Source organism: Pelodiscus sinensis, chromosome 5 (assembly GCF_052426305.1).
Source record: "Pelodiscus sinensis isolate ZL-2025 chromosome 5, ASM5242630v1, whole genome shotgun sequence".
Classification (NCBI taxonomy): domain Eukaryota; kingdom Metazoa; phylum Chordata; order Testudines; family Trionychidae; genus Pelodiscus; species Pelodiscus sinensis.
The window spans coordinates 111,909,578-111,932,275 of record NC_143056.1 but is presented as its reverse complement, the minus strand read 5'-3'; the positions used below and the strand labels follow the sequence as shown (position 1 = coordinate 111,932,275).

At 39.6% G+C, this 22,698-nt stretch overlaps 1 protein-coding gene across 24 annotated transcripts in view; it reads left to right on the top strand.

Moving 5' to 3' along the window:
- Positions 1-22,698, top strand: part of SOX6 (SRY-box transcription factor 6) — a 518,699-nt gene that overhangs the window by 54,970 nt on the left and 441,031 nt on the right. For 23 of the 24 annotated variants that reach the window (XM_006134565.5, XM_025190443.3, XM_089778649.1 and 20 more), the window contains exon 2: positions 20,917-20,987. The exons of the other annotated variant lie outside the window; for it this stretch is intronic. The gene's annotated coding sequence lies outside the window, so the exon portion shown is untranslated. The remainder of the gene's footprint in view (positions 1-20,916; positions 20,988-22,698) is intronic. 24 annotated transcript variants of the gene reach the window in all.

Here is a 22,698-nt window from a genome sequence, read left to right as displayed (position 1 = left end):
ATCTACAAGCTGGAAAAAAGCGGCAGCCATGGTAATGCAAATGCCGCGGGGGATATTTAAATCCCCCGCGGATTTTCCTATTCCAAAGTGCTACATTAGCATCCCTATTACGGAATAGGGGCCAATGTAGACACAGCCCATGTCTTTAAAAGCGTCTGCTATTTCCCAAAATAGCGGGTGCGCTATTCTAGCATCCCTGTAACTCTCGTTCCACAAGAGTTAAGGGATTTGTCGGAATAGTGCCTTATTTTGAAATTTGGCTCTGTGTAGACTGTGCCAAATTTCAGAATAAGCTCTTTTGATTTAGACTTGGAATAAGCTATTCCGACTGAAGGCTGCTGTCTAGACGTACCTGTATATAAAATCTTACTCTCAGGATCACTTAGTCTGCTCATCTTGGCTTTGGCTGAAGTGGTCATCTATAAATCTACGAAGAAGTTGTTGATAGTGTGTAGGAGAGGATGGTTCTAGTTTCAGTGGTACAGTATTAAGGGCACTCATAATAAGGCATCTCAAGAAGGTTTATATCAGCTGGTGACCTATGGCGCTGTAGTATTTTGCAGAATAATAGGCATTGAAAGGAAGCCTTGTCTCAATGTCCTCAAAAACAACTTGAATAGCAGATTTGAGACTTTCCTCCTGTTTTTATTCATCACTTTTACTTTTATTAAATTAATTTGAGTTCTCTTTTTTCTTTTTATCTATGCTAAGGAATGCTGAGTATAATGCAGAGTAGGAGATCTTCAAGACAGATATTTAATAGTGCTTTTTGCAGTCTAATTTGTATTCATATTGTTTCTCCATCTTCTCCAGTTCTTTTTAATAATCAAGAGCCAAAGTGTCCAATAAGTTGTATTCTTTTTAGGCACATTCCAAGTTCCATGTCTTCCTTTGTTTTTTAATCTTTCTTTTGTTCAGAGCCTTGCTTATATGTAAGTATACATGTACACACTATAAAGAACAACCAAATTGGGTGAGTGATTAAGATGCATTAGTCCCATTCTGAATATTGTTTTGCAACACTTTTCGCTTCTACGCTTGTAACACTTTTATTTTTGGTGATAGCTTGAGTTCATAAAGACATCATAAAGCAAACATAGTGTTGGACTTAGGCAGTTCGCTTCAGCCCCTGTCATCAGTTCTGACTGAGTCACTCTTTTCTGAATCACCATTTCAAAGAGGATAAGGATAACCAAATTGTCAACACTAGTGTTTTTATGAGGATAGCAGCTGACTTGTCAACATTGTATTTGTCACATCAAGAGTAGTTTTCTGTTCTTGTAAGGTTTGTCTGAGTACAACCTGGGTTCTGGTGAGCTGAAATCTCCATTTGAGGTGATACTATGGCAAGATAATATCTTCTTTGAGTTGATTGGCATTTTTCTTATTGGGAAAAAAGAGACTAAACTGTCTACCAAATACAAATGCCAAATCAAAATGTTTCCCGTATATTGGTAATTGTGAAGAGAGAACATCAGATAGTTCTTATGAGGGAACTCTTTGGGGTGGGAACATCAAGGGTCTAGGAAAGGGTAAACTCCAAAAATCTCTAATGATCAAATTCTCTCTTTTTCTATCACAGTGGGAAAGGCAAAGTCAGAGACAGGGAGAGAAGAATCTGGACCATAGCAACATTAGCATCTTGAATACTATTTTCGTTTTTCAAGATCCAGCTTCTTAGTATGGATCTGAGGGTATGTCTACACTAGCCCTCTAGTTCAAACTAGGGAGGCTAATGAGGGCGACCGAAATTGCAAATAAAGCGCGGGATTTAAATATCCCGTGCTTCATTAGCATGTTCCCCGGGCGGTTGCCATTTTGGAAATTGACTAGCCTGGAATAACTGCCCGCGTCTACAAGCAGCAGTGAAACGGGAGTTCAAAGTAAAGCCCTTAATTCGAATTAGCTGTTAAACCTCATTCCAGGAGGAATAACAGCTAATTTGAGTTAGGGCTTTACTTCAAACTCCCGTTTCACTGCCGCGTGTAGATGCGGGCAGTTATTCCGGGCTAGTCAATTTCCAAAATGGCAACGCCCGAGAATATGCTAATGAAGCATGGGATATTTAAATCCCGTGCTTCATTTGCAATTTTGGTCACCCTCATTAGACTCCCTAGTTTGAACTAGGGGGCTAGTGTAGACATACCTTGAGAGTTTTCACTGTAGGCAATATCAGGGGCTCAGAAAATGATTACATTCCCAAAATAAGAACTGTATATTATGAACTCAGTATGTGTTGGTTTAGTTTAAGCTGCTCACTTGTTCTATCATGTCAAATGTCTATTCACCTTAACAGGATGCTTTTAATATGTCACTGCTGGTAGGCCGTTTCTTGCAGCACTGATATTCCATAGACTTTTTGGTCTAATAGAAGCCCAGGTATTTGTTTCCCACAGATGATCTGACCTGGCTAAGAGTGATCTTCCAACACAGAAGAATTACATATCCCAGGGAGATAGATCAAGCTATTAAGTGAGCAATAGCAAACTGAAAAATGAAAGTACGGTAACAGAAACTTACAGCATACTTGTTTGAATGCTAAAGGGCAATTTACTTCATTTAAATAAACCTATGTAATTACAGACAACTTGTTGATTGATTTGACTTGCTTCTGCAATGCTTACTTCTGCAATGCTAAAATTCTGAATGTGACTCTAAGAAATTCCAGACGGGCTTAAAGGCTAAATATCAAATGTTTGCCTGTCTCAGTCATATACTAGTTTGTAATAGAGCCTTTGGTAAGTTCTGTCACCTTCTTTTCTAGAGAAATAGCCATTGTTCTTCGTTTAGGCTTTTTCTCTGTGGAACAAAGTTCACACTGCAGTGAGGAACAAAGGTAAAAAGACTTTTGGGTCATGTCTTTATGTTATTTAGTCTTCCACAGCAGAAGTTTGCTGCATAGCATTGCTGTTTTTTCCAGATATGGGCAAGGGAGTTGAGCAGAATATTGGACATAAGGGATGGAAAAATAATTTGTAGGCACTGAGCCAATTGGTACATTTTTTGGTTAATTATAATTTTAAATTTTGTTCGACACAAAGCCAGTGTAGTTACAGAAATGGTTCATCTCACTTAAAAATGTCTAATACCTTTCTAGAATTCTTATCTACTTTGCAAAATTGTATATTTTAAAAAAAAGGATCTAGAGGTGATCCTGGCAATTGCAGGCCATTATGCCTGACTTCAGTACTGGACAAATAGGTTGAAACTATAGTACAGAACAAATTTGTAGACAAATAGATGAACATAATTTGTTGGCAAAGAGTCAACATGATTTGTGTAAACAGAAGTCATGCTTCACCAATATACTAGAATTCTTTGAGAGAGTCACAAGCATGCGGACAGTGGGGACCAGTGGACGTATCATACTTAGATGTTCAGAAAGTCTTTGACAATGTCCGTCACTGAAGGCTCTTAAGCAAATTAAGCTATCATGGGATAAGAGGGAATGTCCTCTCATGGATTGGTAACTCATAAAAAGAAACAAAGGGTAGGAATAAATAATCAGTTTTCAGAATGGAGAGAGGTAAACAGTAGTGTTCCCCAGGGGACTGTTCTGGGACCAGGCCTATTCAACATATTCATAAATGATCTGAAAAAAGGAATAAACCATGAGGTGGGAAAATTTGCAGATGATACAAAACTAGTCAAGAAGACTAGTCTTCCTAAGAAGACTGTGAAGAACTTCAAAAGGATCTCACAAAATAGGTGACTGGGCGAAAAAGGCAGACGAAATTCAATGTTGATAAATGCAAAGTAATGAACATTGGAAAACATGATCCCAACTATACACATCAAGCAAAGGGATCTACATTAGCTTTTACCACTCAAGAATGAGATCTTGGAGTCATTGTGCATAATTTTCTGAAAATACCCACTAAGTGTTGTGTGGCAGTAAAAAAAAAAAAAAAAAAAAAAAAAAGCATTTAGCATGTTGGGAACCATTAAGGAAGCAATAGAGAATATCTTATTGTTTCTGTATAAATTCATGGTACGCTCACATCTTGAATAGGGCATGTAGATCTGGTCACTTCATCTCAAAAAAGATGTATTGGAATTGGAAAAGGTTCAGAAAAGGGCAGCAAAATAATTAGGGGTATGGAACAACTGCCATATGAGGAAAGATTAATAACACTAGGACTTTTCAGCTCGGAAAAGAGACAACTAAGGGGGATATTATAGAAGTCTATAAAGTCATGACTGGTGTGGAGAAAGTAAAAAAGGAAGTTCTGTTTACTCCTCATAATATAAGAATGAGGGGGCAACAAATGAAATTAATAGGCAGCAGGTTTAAATCAAACAAAAGGATATATTTTTTTTCATACAATGCACAAACTGTGGAACTCCTTGCCAGAGGATGTTGTGAAGACCAAGACTTAAACAAGATTAAAAAACCCCAACAAAACCAAGATAAATAGATTAATTCATGAAGGATGGGTCCATCAATGGCTATTATCAGGATGGGCAGGAATGGTTTTCTTAGCTTCTGTTGGCCAGAAGTTGGGAGTGGACAACAGGAAATGGATCACTTGATGATTATTTGTTCTGTTCATTTACTCTAAGGCACCTGTCACTGTTGGAAGACAGGGTACAGGGCTAGATGGACCTTTGGTCTGACCCAACATGTCTGTTCATTTGTTTCATTAGAGTTAGGGAACAACAGCTGAAATCCTAAACCCATTTAGGTCAATGGTAGTTTTACCCTTGACTGAAGTGAGGGAAGAATTTTACCTAAGGTTCCAGAACATCTTACTAATTATCAGATGGGGCATGTCTACACTGGTGAGTTATTTTGAAATAACTTCCATTATTTTGAAATAACAAGGTGAACGTCCACACGACTAAGCCTGTTATTTTGAAATAATGGGCTTGTTATTTAGAAATAATAAGTCCTGGTTGTGAAGAGGAATAATCTTATTTCAAAATAGTTATTTTGGAATTATTATGTCAAAGTTATTTGTTTCAAAATAATCTGACAGTATAAACATAACCTTCAGGCAAATCTACACAGCAGGGCAAAACTTGAAATAAGCTATACAACTTGAGCTATGTTAAATTTGTAGCTTAAGTCAAATAGCTTATTTCAAATTTGGGCATGTCTTCACAGCACTTATTTCGAAATAGAGCACTCTTCCTCTGACTTCCCTTAATCCATGTAAAATGAGGGTTATAGGAGTCAGAGTAAGAAGTCCTCCAGCTGCACATTATTTGAACATTATGTCGAAATAACTGCGTGTGTGTAGACACACATTTTGTTGTTTCAAAATAACTTCAGTTATTCCGAAATAACAGTGCTGTGTAGATGTACCCATAATGAGAGCTTTGGCATCTAATATGTTAATTGGAGAGTCCATATTTAATCACATAGAAAAGGTTGTCTAATGACATTTGTAAAGTGCAAAAAGCTGGTTTGGATAGGGACAGTCTCTCACAGAGTGTTTATACAGTGCCTAGCACAGTGGGACCCTAATGATAGACAACGTCTGTAGGTGTTACTTTAAGACAATTAAGTCCAAAGAAAGCAAAGGACTCAAGTCACTTGGAAGCAGAGACTGTTTATCACGGTGATGCCTGAAATGATAATAGATTCTATTTAAGTTGTAACCTGGACTTTACAGTTTCAGCATTTGGGCAACGGAAAAATAAGGATTTGCAAAAGGGAAAGCACACTGCATTAATGTGGCTTTTACAAATAAAGAAAGATGGTGATAAAGGCTGTAAACTGCTTTCTTCCTTTGAATCTCTAAAGGCTTTTTTCCATGTAGACAAATAGTTAACTATCTGCTGCATTCCCAAAGGATGTTTGTGTGCCAAAAAGAGGGCAGGGTCACCAAAAAAAGAGATGTTTCTTGCTCAAGGAAGTAAAGTATGCCTGGTTAAAATAAAATAAAGAAGCCAGAAACATTTACAGAAAAGGAGGGATAGATACATTGTACCTGTCTGGGAGTAGTTATAACTTGTACTCTAATCATTTATGTGGGATGTAGCTGTAGTATTTACTCTGGTATTCATTAAAGTAAAACACCCTAAAATTCCACAGCAATAGCTGCTTCATCTAGCACAATCAAGGAGTATGCTTGAGATACTTTTTAAAGAAGTGCTCTGCCCCCTTTTTCCTTTGTTTTAGTTAGCAGTTACAGTCACTGATCATAAATATCATGCTGGCGTGTTACTTTTGAAACTCTTTTCTTTACAAACTTACGCTAACTTTTTTGGGGGGTTGTTTTAAATTGCTGTTATGATTACATTTTTGAAATATCCTTAAAAACCTCAGTAGCAACTGCTCTATCTGTTAGCTTTGCATCAGTGCTTGTCAGTGTCATACTGGGGACAGGTGCTGATAGCCTGGGGCACACCGATTACAACAGTGGTAGTAAGTGCCTTCACATTTCTGGAAGATAGTTTTATAAAATTTCATAATGAATCTAACATATATCTCCCAATTTATTTTCAGGATTTATTTAAAAAAATAGAATTACTAACTTAAATGTTCTATTTTGGGCTTAGTGCTATAATATGCTGAGTTCCTTCAATTCCCAGTGAAGTGAATGGGTGTTGAAGACATTCTGTATGTTGCTGGATTGGGCCCTTTGAATATACTACAAAAAGCATGCTCTGACTATATGGCCAGTCTTTACAGACTGATACAAAACGTTTTTTCATGGACACGTGGATTTTCCTAGGCACCCTACTTTTTCAGATATGATGAGCTACCTTAATGTTTCAACAGTGAGTGCCTACAGTGTGGTATAGACAGTTTGAGGCTGAGGAGAAGGCCTTTGTGTTGTGCTGATATGACAATAATATTGTTTTCCAGAAATTCAAACTCTGACAAGCATGTGCTCAACTCAGATTGCATAAATCTCTTCCACTGCCCAAGACTCAGAAGAGTTAGAAAACCAGAATTTGTAACTAATGGACAACAAACACGGACATGTTTTGGTAGGATAGCATAGGTAAAATTCAAAGAAACAGGTTTGTTTGGATAAGTCCCCAAAGTCTGGATCCCTCTCTGATTGATATCAATTGAAGCTTTTCTCCATTTTCAGGGGGCCATCCCTTTACTGCATTAGCTATATTTTATACCCATGACCACAATTATTCACTTGCTGTGGAGGAGTGGGACTGAGAAGTTTTTACTTCTGAGGCAAACTTATTTGCATGTTTTCCTTCTAGATTATTGTTTTTTTCCCTGCAGCAGATGGATAAGAGCAGAAACTTGGCTGCTTAGTTTTTTTTCAGGATTGGCTTCCTGGTGACAGTCATGAGAGATGGTCCACATCTCTGGATATCTGTGTCTGATATCTGTGTCTACCATGTTTTCAATGTTTCCTGACTCAGAATATATGTAGTAGGTTGGATTCCATCTGGATGAGCTGTTGACCTGGAGGATGTTGTTTAGCTGATTATCACAAGCGAGCTTATGAGCTTTTGAAGAATGATTAAAATGGGGACAAACAGGTCATCTTTTCTACATCTGTACTGTCAGTCAAGAGAAATCTGATTCACAAACAAGAGTCTAGATGGATAGCCAGAATGTGCAGTCTCTTCCTTTTTAAAGACCGGGGGGATACCAGTTGTATTAGTGTGTCTCATAGCAAAATATGGGTGGTAGGGTGACATGCAGAGACATTTTATCTTTCAGGCACTCTCTGAAGTTAGATCCCTGGTGCAGACATGCATGCTGAGATTTTTAAATCTGTGTAGAGAATTTAGCTGCTTGATTCTCATTAAAATATTTGATAACAGAATTGCTAAAATGGCCTTGAAAATTTCAGTGTTAGTGAAGTGCAGGCACTGTGCACCAAAGATCCTTCACAATTTTCTGGCCTGACTTCCAGCAATGGTGAGAGTAAATGGCATTTTTCAACATTCTTTCCAAAATAGATTTGTCAAAACATTAAACAAAAATCAAACTAGACTTGGGGATATGATGCAATGGAGACTTGGCTAACAATCTGCTTGGATTCAGTTGGATTCAAGATGTGGATGAATCTTTAGTTTTTTTAAAATCCCAATTGCGTCATCTACATTTAATTTTTGGTTTGTGAGGGCTGAACAGCATAGGCAGGGAGATTCAGCACATCTTCTACACTTCATTTTTTGCAGGCAATAAATGGAACCCTCACTTTTTATTTTTGCTCTGGACAACTCTGTATAATTTTTCATGCTTTGCACTAGCAAGAAAAAATCAAATTTCTAAAATTTTTTTACTTTTTCACCTGAAGTTCTTTATATGTTTGGAGGAAGTCAGTTAAAATGCATGTTAAGTTATCCAGAAAGTGGTAATGCAGTGATTTTTCATGGAATATCTACTTATAAAGGTAGATTAAGTTGATTTGAAGTAGGTTCAGGCAAATCAATACAATTACATTCTGTTGTATAATTGAGTTTTAATTTTGTCCAATTCAGAGCCCATGAAGCTTATTAAAGAGACTTAACTGCATGTTAAATTACAGGTTTGAATAAAATTTCATATTCTTCACTGTCAGGTTGCTATGTATCTGTGTTTGATAAGAATTTGACTGGTTTCCTTTAGCAAACATATTTCAACCATCATTCTAAGTATGAAACAGCCGAAAACTTGACATATGGTTTAAATTGACAAAAATAAAAAGAGTTGAAACAGTCTTAAACAGTACATTAATTTTAATACCATTTATCAAGAAAAATATATTAGGGTATTAAACTAACAAAATCTGTGTATGCATTGCTGTTTTATATTACAGTAGCCCTCAGAGGGCCCAACTGAAGATCAAGACCTCATTGTGCTAGGCACTGTGCAATCTCAGAATAAAAGTCAGTTTGTGCCCCAAATGGCTTACATCTAAATATACAAACCAGAGTAAGGACATGTCTAACCGGAGGTAGGCCACTGTAGTGTGGAGGTTTTCTACAGCAAAGGGAGGAGTGCAGTGGGGGTGCACTGGGTTTGGGTTGTGACCTGCAGCAGGGAATTGTGGCACCAGGTGTAGACTCTGGCCAGGAGGCACTTGCTGTAGGTGGCTCCTGGCCAGAAGGCTGGCTGGTTGGCTCCCTGCCTGCCACTCCCCCAAATGCCACTCAAAGCTGCCGACTGTTGGGGCCAGTGTGCGCGCCTCTGCATGACATGCCCCTGGGGGTGGCCTTTGCGTGATGCACATGCTCACAAGCATGGCCTAGGACCCTAGGCAGATCCCATTGACCAATTCCGTCCAATGAGAGCTGTGAGGACTGTGCTGGAGACACACATGTTGGTCCCAGAAGATGGCTGCTTTGAGCAGCGTCTGGGGCATGGCAGCCAGGGAGCCAGCCAGAGGATCCCACTGGGCTTCTCGCCAGGAGCCACCTACTACAAGCACCTCCTGGACAGAGTCTACACCTGGCACCACAATTCCCTGCCCCAGGTCTCAACCCAAAACCTCTGCACGCCAACATGTCCTGCTGGACTGCGGAACATTGGTGGTCGAGAGTATCATGGTGGGCTAGATCTGAATGTTTGGTGGGTTGGATCCGGACTGCAGGCTGTATTTTGCCTGCCCCAGTCTAGAGTAGCTTTCCAGATTAGGGATGTAAAATCCTGTGTAATTAGTTAATTGGTTAAATGTTAAGTTTAAATGGGAGGGTGAACATGGTGACATGGACGGACTGGAGCGGTTCCTCCTGTCATGATCAGGGGCTGCTTCTGGCCCTGTATGGGGCAGCCAGCTCCTACCCTGTGTGGGGCCAGCAGAGCTGCTACTGCTTCTGGGGCTGCAACTTCCCCGGGCGGGGGAGCTGCTTCCCTTCTACTAGTTAATGGTTACCTGGTAAATAGCTCCCATTAAGGGTGATGTTTACTAGGGATGTGAAAGCACACTGTTTACACGGTTAACCAATGAACCTGGACCCATCAGTTAACATGCACAATTATACGCGGCCTCCCTTCCCCCTGCATTGCTGCCTTTGTATCAGAGACAGCAATGGGGGATGGGAGGCAGGAGCTGGTGTGCATGGGGAACCAGATCTAAGCTGGCTCCCTGTGTGCACCAGCTCCTGGCTGCTCTCCCTCATGTAACCGTGTAACTGCTGACATTTTCAGTGCTTACCCGTTAACATCCCTATTCCGGATACATGTGATACCTTTCTGTATTACAACCTGCTATCATCACTACAGTGAATAATTTGCTCATGTTGAAAAAATGAATCACTTTGATTCTTAGCATTATGACTAAAATCAAGTGTGATTCACACAATCAATCAAGTGTGTCAGGGTTTTGTAATATTGCTATATAATCTAGATTTGTGATGAAATGTGACAAAACTTTTATTCTGGGACTAATTGCCCCTGTACTATCTTAAAACGCACAAGTTCTCCCCCCCACTCCCAACTGCCAGCTTCCATGCCCAGAAAAATTGATGTGGAATTGTTAATCAAGGAGATACTGTAGAGATTTACCAGTTCCGGATGTTTTTTCTGTTAGCTTATGTCTGACATTTTTTTCTAGTGACATTTCATATTCCCCTAATTTACAATGTGGATGAAGACCTTTTGGAGTTTTTAGGTTATTTTAAAAAGGCAGATATTTTAACATTTTATAATTGAGTATTGGGCAATGCACAGTAACCTTTTATCAAAATTTCTTTTAGTACCTGTATTAACCTTATGGTGACTATATATTATGAAATTGTATTGTAAGTGATTAATTTCATATCTAGCACTGAGATCCTAAGATGATTGGATGCTTTATAGATAGGCACACAAACAGCAGAGAAACCTTAATGAGTTTTCTATTGAGGACATAATATATGCTTTCAAAACTGTATATGCATTTACATAAGAGACTAGAAGGAGCTATTATACTCTATCTCAATCATATAAAATAAGTCAGCAATCTACCAGTGGTCCATAGAGCCTATCAAGGATAGTAGAATGAAATATTTTGAGAACTGTGCATTGGGACTGGCAGAGAACGTGCTTCTTCTAATTGGTTCTTTTCCTAAGAAGTGGTTTGCAGAACCCCTGTCCATCTGAGGTTCCTGTATGAACCTCACTACACTAGTATCTGAGCAGCTCACAGGCTTTAATGTATTTATTCTCATTACACCTCTTTGAGGAATAGAAGTAATATTAACCCTGTGTTAGTGATGAGAAACTAAGTAAATTGCTTAAGTCCTGTGTGACAGACTGGGACTTGAATGCAGGTTTCCAGAGTTATAGTCTAAGGCTCTAATATCTCAACCATCCTACTCCACCATGGTGCTATGGCTACAGGAAGCCTGGTCATCACAACTTTTGTTGCTCAGGTGTGTGAATAAACAAATCCCCTGGCCCCCGGGGTGCTAAGTGACATAGTTAAGATGACCTGATCCCTGTGGAGGGGATTACACTGACATATATGCCCATGTGCATATATGTGGTGGGACAGCTTCTGCCATTTGTGGAGGTGTTTTTTATTATGCTGAGAGAGTTCTCTCTCATTGGCATAAAGTGTCTTCAACGGATGTGCTGCATTGGTACAATTGTGCCAAAGCAGCACTGTATGTGCAGACATGCCCAGATACAATATGTTGTTTGCAGTGTTGTTGTGTCTGTGTTGCTCCCAGGGTATGAGAGAAGTAAGGTAGGTAAGGTAATATATTTTTGGACCAACTTCTCTTGGTGAGAGAGGGAGTTTTTGAGCTCCATAGAACTTATTTCAGATCTGAAAATGGAACACATAGTACCACAGCTAAATGGAAGGTAGAACAGATTGTTAAACACAAGTTTACATAGGAAAATGAACTGGGCAATTAAGACCTCTGCAGTCATTGAACACAACATTAAAGCCTATGTCATTGTAACGTATATTGCTCAGGGGTATGAATAAACAACTCCACGGGGTAACAAAAGTTTCACTAGCATAAGTGGTGGTGTGTACAGCACTATTCAGTGGGGGAGCTTCTTCTGCCAACATAGCTGCTGCTTCTCATTGAGGTGGTTTTATTATGTCAACAGGAGAGCTCTTTTCCATAGAGCTGTGCTTCTGTAAGCTTGCTAGTGTAGATGGCCTAAGTGGGTTACAGATTGTTGCAATGAGATATAAAACTAGTGAGTCAATGATTTTTTGGTATCTACGGGTATGTCTACACTACAGTGTTATTTTGAAATATCTTATTTCAAAATAGTTAATTCAAAATAAGTTATTTTGAAATAACGCGTCTACACACAAAATGCATTTCAAAATAGCGTTTTGCTATTTCGAAATAGCGTGTCCACACGGAGTGGACGCTGAATCGCATTTAAGGCCAGCCGGAACCAGGTCCAGCAGGGCATCAGGTCAGGAGTTACTCTTTGTGGCTGCTGCCTGAGGCTATGTGAGGCCTGTGCTTAAAGGGACTCCTCTTGGACAGCCGGTTCTCAGCTTTCCCTGCTTGCTTGCCTACCTTGATGAGGGACAGCAAAGCATTTTGTCTCTGCGTGCTCTGAATGCCCTCACTTGGGACACCGCAGCACTCTGCAACATGGAGCCAGAGCTGCCCCGGGCACTCTGGTGCTTCTTGTGGACACATTGCTGCAAGTCTGGCTGTACGTTCTGCAGGCTGCCATCTGGGAGGTCCATCGGGGGGCTGTCAGTATCCAGGAGGCCCTGCAGGAGAGCTTCCACCCTGAGGAGCACTAAGAGCCTCCCTGGTCTGCTCCACTGGGGGCTTGTGCCTCATTCCTCCTTCACGTCCTTCCACTTGCTCCTCCCTAAGCCCCCTTCCTGATATCAAATAAAATACACGTATTTTAATGAACACAAATTCTCTTTATTTAACAAAACTGGGGTGAAACTCTGGTGAGACTGCGGAAAGGAGGGGGGAGAGGGGAGAAGAGAGGGTGGGAAAGGGGACAGGGAAACCTGGGAGGAGGGAGCTGGAAGGGGGAAGCAAGGGGAAGAAGGGGGAGGGGAAGCTCAGGGCTCAGGGTTGAATGGTCTCACCGGATCAACTTGATTTTTATGCAAACGTGCTCCTGGGTTCGCATGTGGCCTTTGGTGGCCAGGCTGGCAGCTATCCTGCCATAGATGGCCGTGTTCCTCCATCTCGTGCAGAGATCATGGACTTTGGGGGCATCCCCCCCAAACCTGAATAAGGTCCATGATCTCCACTCCGGACCAGGAAGGTGCCCACCTTCTCCAGGCCCTGGCAGGCTCCTGGGACCTGGCAGACTGCTCATGGGGAGTGGTGGAGGGTTGGCTGCCAGTAGCTTGCTGGCTCATGTTTTGGGGCCACTGGGTCAGGGGCAGTGACTGCTGGCTCTGGGCTGGCAGGCTTGGAGCTGGCACAGGCACTGTGGCCAGAGTCAACCCCTTTAAGGGCTCCAGGGAGCGGGGAGGGAGAGGAGTGTTCTTGGTTGAGGCTGGAGTGGCCACCAGGGCATTCCTCGTGGAATGAGGTTTACCAAATTCAAACTAAGCGCTCCGCTATTTCGATTTAATTTCAAAATAGCAGTTTGGCTGTGTAGACGCTAGTAAAATTATTTCAAAATAATGGCTGTTATTCTGAAATAACTTTGCTGTGTAGACATACCCCACCAGAATTTTGAATTTAAATTCCCAGGTTCATTTTTGAAGGTGGCAAGCTAGGATTCGTTTGAGAACAAGGGCTGAGGATCAGATATAGAAAGGATGTGGATGCATTGGAGAGGGTCCAGCAGAGGGCCACCAAAATAATTAGGGGCTGAAGCGCATGACCTATGAGGAGAGACTGAGGGATTTGGGTTTGTTTAGTCTGCAGAAGCGAAGAGTGAGGGGGGATTTGATAGCAGCCTTCAACTTCCTGAAGGGAGGTTCCAAAGAGAATGGAGAAAGGCTGTTCACAGTAGTGATGGATGACAGAACAAGGAGCAATGGTCTCAAGTTACAGTAGGAGAGGTCTAGGTTGGATATTAGGAAAAACTGTTTCACTAGGAGGGTGGTGAAGCACTGGAATGGGTTACCTAGGGAGGTGGTGGACTCTCCATCCCTAGAGGTGTTTAAGTCTCGGCTTGACAAAGCCCTGGCTGGGATGATTTAGTTGGGATTGGTCCTGCCCTGGGGAAGGGGCTGGACTTGACCTCCTGAGGCCTCTTACAGCTCTATGATTCTATGAGTAGTTGTTTTTTAAAAAGTGCTTTCCCATGAATAACAGGGCATTTTTATCTTTTATTAGTTTTACTAAGTTTACTATGCATATGAGGGTGTTGAGATTGCCTAGTTGGGGGCTGTTTGAAGGCCAGAAGAGCAGGTAGGGGAGCCCAATCAAGTTGAGGATTCTTCTGGAAAGTGGGACTGATGGTATTTAGCCAGCAATGAAGTGGGAGGATTCCAAAAGGGAAAGTCATGAGGTAACAACACTTTCCCTTATGGAGGGAACTGTAGCTTGGATGGCTTGTCTACAGGGTGACCCTCAGAAAAGTTAATATGAATTAGCTAAAGGTGTGAAGTTGATGTGCATAAGCTAAAGTGCCTTGAACCCTAGCGTGGGTGTCTCAATGAGAAATAAAATGAACATAGTTTGCTTTATGCTTCTTGAATTTGATGGCAAAATTATTATTATTTGTCTAGTACATGCAGGCGTATATTTGTAGGGTGAGATCTTGGGTGCATTGATGTCATTGAGAGTTTTGCCATTGTTTATGTGGGACCTTAAGCTATAGCAAGCTAAGGGTACGTCTAGACTGTGGTGCTATTTTATGTTTTTTGAACCAGCCCATTATTTCAAAATAGATTTTAAAATAATGGGCTCACTATTCCGACATCCCTTGTTCCACGAAGGTTAAAGGATGTTTTGGAATAGCGGTCTATTTTGAAATTTGGTGCTGTATAGCTATTTCAAAATTAGATTGAAATAAGATGCACAATTTGTGTAGCTCAATTGCAAATCTTATTTTGACCTATGGGTGCTGTGTAGATGCACTCTAACACTACTTTATTTCTTTAATGCTCTTTTACTTACGCGTGCTAACACCAAACCTTTAGTTAATTTTGCCCTAACTTTACTTCGACTATGTCTACACTTGCACTTGTGAATGACAAAAGTTTTGTCAATCAAGTGCTTAACTCCCCAATACTGTGAATGACAAAGTTTTTCCATGGCAAATGCAAATGTGAATGCTGCTTTGTCGGCACGAGCACTCTCCTGCTGACAAAGCAAAACACACTCGTAGGGGCTGGAAGTATTTAGTTGGCAAAAGCGCTGACAAACAGAGTTCACACACGCTGACTGACAGTGATGGGCTGTGTCAACACAGCTTGGTTGTAAAAGCTGCATAGTGTAGACATACCCTGATTACCACTGTTTAGACAAATCCTAAGAGTATGTCCGCCTTGCAACTGGGAGTGAGCCTCCCCACTTGATTAGACATTTATGTTTATGCACTGAAAATAGCTGTGTGGATACTGTGGTGCCCACCGAGTGCAAGCTAGACAGATTAGCTCAGATTCACTGGGTAGGATGAGTCTGAGCTTGGGTGCATAGCCTGAACCTCCATCAGTGCTGTAATGCATCTCTGTAGTGCTCCAGTCACCTATGCTGATGGGTGGGGGAATTCTCCCATAGGCATCTCCCCAGAAAGCAATAGCTAGGGTGATGGATGAATTCTTCCATTGCTTTAGTGCTGTTACTCCTGGGGTTACTTCAGTATGGCTATGTCCCCTGAGAGAAATAGCTATATACTGATATAAATTCTTAGGATAGACCCAGCCTCTCTGTGGAGGTAGCAGAATATAAGCCAGGAAATTGGTGAAACATTACAAAGAGAGAAGGTAACAGGAATCCCCTCTTGTTGTATGGAGGAGAGTCCTGTGAATAACAATATTAATTAGCCTGTTTAAAGTCATTTCCAGATAGGAAAGCAGTCTATGAAGTATTACTTATATATTAGGCTGTGTCTACATTGTCAGTAAGACTTAAGTTGTTCAGAGGCATGAAAAAAATGGCCTCTGACTGAGATAAGTTATACTGACAAATATCGGTGTGAACCGAACAGTGTCGGCAGGAGATGATCTCCTGCTGACATACCTACCACTGCTTGTTAAGAGTAGTTTCATAGAATCATAGAATAATAGGACTGGAAGGGACCTCAAGAGGTCATCGAGTCCAGCCCCCCGCCCTCAAGGCAGGGCCAAGCTCCGTCTACACCATCCCTGACAGATGTCTATCTGTTCTTAAATATCTCCAGAGAGGGAAATTCCACCATCTCCCTTGGCAATTAAGTTTAATTATGTTGACATGAGAACACCCTCCTATCAGCACAAAGTGGCTCCTTTGGAGACATTAGTGGCACAGTTGCAGCAGTACAATTGTGCCGTAAGGACTGTAGTGTAGAGGTAGGCTAACTAAAGCATCCTTCACTGACCAATCTGGAAACTCTGCCTTTTACCTTAAAAAATTAAAAATCCTAACAGACATAGTGGATATAACAGAACTCCAACTCAGAAGAGCTCATCACAATCAACTTAATGCCCCCTTCATTTTTATTATTGTGATTATGGCCTTGCAGATCATTACTGTTGTTTTAATTGTACAATTTTGAATGTATGGGGTGTGAAATTGCTTCATGGATCAGGCCCTAAATGTATATCTTCGATGTCTGTATTATACCTTTTTCTCATCTCATGTCATGCTGTAATTCTGAAAATTGGTTTTTAACAGTTGTCGAAAGGTACATAGCTTGGTCCCAGCAGCCCACAATGATAGGTCGCATTTTTAAATGATATAACATGATACCATGCTTTCTTCTAAATAACTGTTTCCATTTTTTACACACAGGCTCCTTTCATGCTCACTGATGGTAGTCCACAGAAAATTCATACTACCTGTAGAATCTGGCTATCTGTGAATAACCAGGGTCCCTTATTATTATTGAAAGCTTTTATTAAATGAATACACTCTCAGCTTTCTGGAGAAAAATGTGGTGAAATCATGTGTTAATACAAGCTATCTTCTTGGAATTATGAAAGCTGTTGAGGAGGAAGGGGGGCTCACTTACAAGAAACTATAAAAAAATTCTATTTTCATTAGAAGTTTCTTTGGTTGTCGGTATTTATAGTGATGCTATTAAATATTGTGTGGCTGATCCTGCAAACCTTTACTCATGACAGTAGTCTCTTTTATGTCCATGGTTTTATTCATGTATGGTTTTGCAAGAAAAGCCTGACTTTTTTGTAAAGCAATTTTTTCTTGAAAGTTTTCCGGGAATACTTAATTATATATGCATAGCTTTAATTGAAGTAATTGGGAAATGTGCTTATGTCCGTATGGGCATAGTTTGTTCCAGTAGTCCCTGTAAAATGGGTGAAATCCCAGCCCCACTTAAACCATTGGCAAAACCCTCCGGGTATGTCTACACTGCCACTCTAGTTCGAACAAGGGTGGCTAATATAGGCATTCGAAGTTGCAAATGAAGCCCGGGATTTAAATATCCCAGGCTTCATTTGCATCTTGCTGGGCCCCGCCATTTTTAAATCCCCCTTAGTGCGGACTCCGTGCCTGCAGCGACACGCGGCACAGAGTAGGTAGTTTGAATTAGGCTCTTTAATTCGAACTACCGTTACTCCTCGTGGAACGAGGGTGGTAGTGTAGACATACCCTTAGAGTTACCATATTTGAACTTTCAAAAAAGAGGACACTCCTGGGAGAGAGTGTATCTGTATCAGTATCTACCAACTCACGTTGTATTAATGTGTTATAGACCAGCATTTCTCAACCAGTGGTACGAGTACTGTTAGGGGTACTTGAGAGATGTCTGGGGGAGAGGGGGGTGCATCAACACAACTGAAATTTGGAGAAAACTGAATTTGTGTGTTAAATTTTACAGCGCTTTATTATTTTGTACTTTTTACACCTACATTAGCCTTTCATTGTCTTCCCGGCTACAATTAAGTTGTTTAAACAAATGTGTTGCAATGGTAGAAGAAAATTTTGTGTGTCTGAAAACTGTAGGTACTGGGGGTACTTAGAATTTTTTTTTGGAAAAAGGGGTACTTTATAAAACAAAGGTTGAGAAACACTGTTATATACTATATAACTATATATACTTTCATTTTTAATGAAGTTGGGAGCAAAAGATTCAGCTGATGAAAACACATAATTTATTGGTTAGTTTAGGAAGCAATGGGCTTTAAATATGTAGCACCTTTTGATAAACATGCATGAATCTGAGTGCGGGATTTTTTTTTAAAAGCTTCAGTTCTGTCCCTTGGAAGGAAGGGACAAGCCAATCTTCAGTAATTATGCAAGTAGCTTTCCAAAAAAGGTATGTAAGAATGAGCTCTGACATCAGTTTGTACAGCATTCTGACTGCAAACACATATTTCAATGACGTCACTGATAGGAGTCGTACCATAGAAATTGATGGGAATACTTTGCTTAAGAGCATCTTGACTCTTGGGTTTAATGCAGTGACCATTCATGTGGGTCACCACCTGGGTTTGAACCAGCCATCTATAGAGCTGAAACACAAATATCTTGTCCCTTATTAGGCTGCACTGGCAGACTTATGTCCTGCATGGATCAGGTACAAAGGGGGATGCATATTACTCATGGAACAGAGGGTTACCTTGTGACAGGCATATTATCTTATCTAATCAATAAAATAAATGCATGTTTTAAAAAATATAATCAGCATGGGTTTAATATGTGTGATGTTAACTTTTTGATGAGGGAGAAAGATTGTTTCACAGCTGCATCTTTCGTCTTTTGATTGGAAGGAAATTATCATATATTAAACCAAGTAGGAAGAGAATAATGGGCAGTGCTTACTAGTAGAGCATTAGACTACAAATACGAAAAGGAAAAGTCTTGAAACCACTTGAGTTAATTACGTCATGAGGTGTTGTTTTATATTTCCAGTATTATTTTTCTTTTTATTCAGTAACTATGCATGGTAAAATGAGTCATGATTTTAGTAAATGTCTCTAATTTTCCTTCATTTAAAGTCAGGGTACTTTATATTTTGAATTTGCACTGTAAATAAGTATTTCAGTTAGGCTGGAGTGTTTTCACTATTGTTACTTATAGTCTTGTTGTACCGGTACACTGCTGCTACATTACTGCACATTTAGTTGATTTCCTTTGAATGTATTATATGTGATGCACTATTTTACTAAATTAACCAAGGAAATGTGAGGGCAGGAGAAATATCTTTTTTTTATTATTTTGTATGAGGTACTAAATATAACAACCTAGCTAAGATGAAACCATTTTGAGTAGATTGGGCTGTTTATTTTATTTTATTTTTTTCAGCCTGACTAGCTGCATAATGGTGCAGCCTGCAGCCGATTTCCAGTTTTGAGGTGTTATCTGAACAACAACAGGCTTTAATTTGCTCAGGATCACTGGGCACAGTTAGCCCTGTTCTGTCATTTCACTTACTTGCATTGTTGTCCTAAGCATTTTCACATGCATATTTCCAGGCTAAATTTTCTCCTTTAGTTTTAATTTTAGCTGAACTTTGAGGCTAAATTTTAAGTTTTGTATGTTTAACCTTCCTTCTAATTGTTTGTTCACCATAAAGTGGTGGTGCTTTGTTCCTAAATTCTCTGTATGAGGTGGTACCCATTAAAGTGTATTTATACTCTTTCAGATTAATTAACTGTGACCTTACGAACCACTGTCCTTGTTTAATTGGTGGCTCCAAAGCACACTGATGGCATAAATCAACTGATAATGAGATTCAGACTTGCTTTTAACATATATAATAACACAGCAATGATATGGCAAATGAGATTTGTTGACTCTATATTGGCATTACAGGAGAGAAGACACAATTAGATGTGTACTTTTGGGCTGGGGGAGGGCTTCAGTGGAATGAATAACATGCAGTACAGGGTGGGTGGATGGATAAGAAGGCTATTCTACATCAAGATAAGTTTGGTATTCTCTCCTTGTCTCTAGGCAATGTGCAATATTGTGCAATGTGCACGTTAGGGTACAGAAATGTTGTGGGAAGGTGTTTCTTACACATTACTGGAGGGCAATAAAAATGATGATTTCTTCTTCAGTATAGTTATATGTTTTTTACATTAAATGTACGCCCAGTTTTATGAACTGCAAACTAATCAGATACTTCCCAAAGAACAAAAAGGGGGTTTGACCTAAACTAGTAGCACAGACTCCATTATTTTTTTTTTCAGTTTAAGGTTACCCATATCCATCTCCCACATTTTGGAAAGAAAACAAGGGCTTTGGAACAAAGTTTCTTTGTTTTCACAAGAACTAAAAATGTGCTGTATGTAGACCAAACAATAAAAATAAACTGCCGAACTACCTTCTAATGCATGGGGGTTCTGGAGAGAGGAAACCATGGATATTTAGAGGCATAAAGTGAGTCATTGTGCTAGTTAAAGAATTTTATAAGGCAAGCTCTGTGGGTTTGAGTTGCATCTGTTACCTTTCTAGCCAGCACTGAGGGGTATGGAGGGAAAAGAATGTTGGATTGAATCATTCCTTATACTGAATGCATTGTGCCTAGCCTTCTAAATGGGATCTAGACCTTATGTAGAACAAATGCATTCTTGTTATATAACTATTACCTTAAATGTATTTCAATTTAAAACACCAAAAAGATATTATATTACAACAGTTAAGCTGCAAAACACTATTACCAACAGATTTTTCTAAAGCAATGTGTGTTCCCATAACCCCTTAAAATTCTCTTTGTTGTTTTCCCTATTAAAAGATAACCATGCCTGTTATTCCTGACAGCTCTTACAAACCATAATGGACTGGGTTGCTATGGTGTAAGATATAGAACAATGAAATAATTGTTTGTCATGGTATTGGCTTCCTGGAAACAAATTCTGTGTAAACTATTTGGTTGAAATGGTGACAACAGTGCTGGTTGCAGTTTTGTTTAGTTCATAGCTAGAAAATGCCTCTCTCCTATAATGAAAGAAAAAGTTAAACGTGTCCATTTTCTTTGCTTTAAGTTTTTTCTTTCTACATTTTCAGGTCAGTTTCATGAATTCAAAAGCAACTCACCAGTGATTTCTGGGTGCTGGGGCTGATTTTCTTGTGTGTTTGTAAGTATTTATTGATTTACTGTATTGCTTATTTGCATCTGGTGTGAAACAGTTTTAAGGAGGAGGGCATTAAGTATCTCCCTGTAATTCTTGTGCAATCCTCCATTTCAGTTTTTCAGGGTGGATATAAATACCTGAAAAGAATGAGTGAGCACTGCTGCCCTCATATTGGCATGGCTGTTGAATTTCCAAATAGTAATTGAGACGTTATTCTATAATGCTTACCATTTTATAACATCTGTGAATCTGTGCGGACCCCGTGGCTTACGTCAGCAGTGCTTCTTTGCTGCAGCGATAGAGCTATGGGCCTGGAAGCAAATTGGGGACACCGATGCCAAGAAGATGGAATTCTTGGAAATAATGCACATAGGTTATCTGGAAAATGCCATGGCAACCTTTGACTGCTGAACCAGAATTGCATTCATATTTAACTTGGAGGAGGCTGATATTTAGAGTTGCAGCAAAAAGTCTGAGACTCATGTAATTTAGGCCTTGACAAAAGAAGGCCCTTCACTATGTGTTTAAGTTTCAGTGAAGTCCGTGGGATTTAAGCCCTTTTTTAAGTGCTTTTCTGAATTAGAAAAGAAGATAGAGATAAGAAGCTCAGTGGGGAAGAAAAGGCACTTACAAAATAAAGACACAAAAAATGTTCAACAGCATAACCTATTCAGTGTTTGGATGTGGCCAGATGTGGTAAGAAGGGAACCCATGTGAAGGGAAAGAATCACTGACAAGCCCTGTGCTTTACTATAAAGTGGTGCTGCAGAAATGAAGAAAATCTACATAACACACCTTTAAATCACAAAATCTTGTGTATGGAAATTCAATTAAAGTGGTTCATGCAATTATGATGAAATGGGAGAACAGCTGTTTTCCCCCAAAGACAGGAACACGATCAAAACTCACAATTTGTGATAGACAACATTCAAGTTACTGACACTTTCTTCTTACGAAAGAGTGCCTCACCACTCTGGCAAATTCAATTCACTTCCCAATCTATTGACTTATATTTATTTTGAATGAAAATTGCTTATCAAATTTGGAAAAAAATAGATAGTAGTTAAGAAATTAAATAATTCCTTTCAACAAAATTACAAAAATCTTAGAAAAATAGATTTCTGATGTTTGTTAGTGGAACATAGAACTGAGATCTAGGAACTCGTTATTTTTAATCCTGACTTTACCAGGGACTCTCTGCACGGTGCTGGTTTAAAAAAATACCTTCGTCTTTCTGTCCCTCACTTTTTCCTCATCTGTAAAATATGCATAGCGATAAAAATGTCAGCACATGCTGTGACTAGTAGCAAAATTTATCATTGTACCCATAGTATTTTTCAAAGTATAGGAAGTACAATATATATTATGGTAAAACAAATTCTGTGGGGGCAGTAAATGGTGTCTTTTTTTAAAGCACTGTATACTAATCTAACTCTCTGGAGGGCTGTGAGGATTAGTTAGTTTGTCAATATAGCATCTTGCAGTTGCACTGTTATATAAATGTGTGTCATGGTTATATTTTAGGCCACTTGTTTGAATTTTGCCCAGGTTAATAGTGGAACATAGTGACCACAAGCTGTTTAAAAAAATCATATAAATACACCTTTAAAATACGAAATACATGTAAAACAAGTATTCATACTTAGGCCAATCAAATAAATGCATTAGAAAGAACTACAGTATGAATTCTATAATCAACAGTGTAAATTATTGC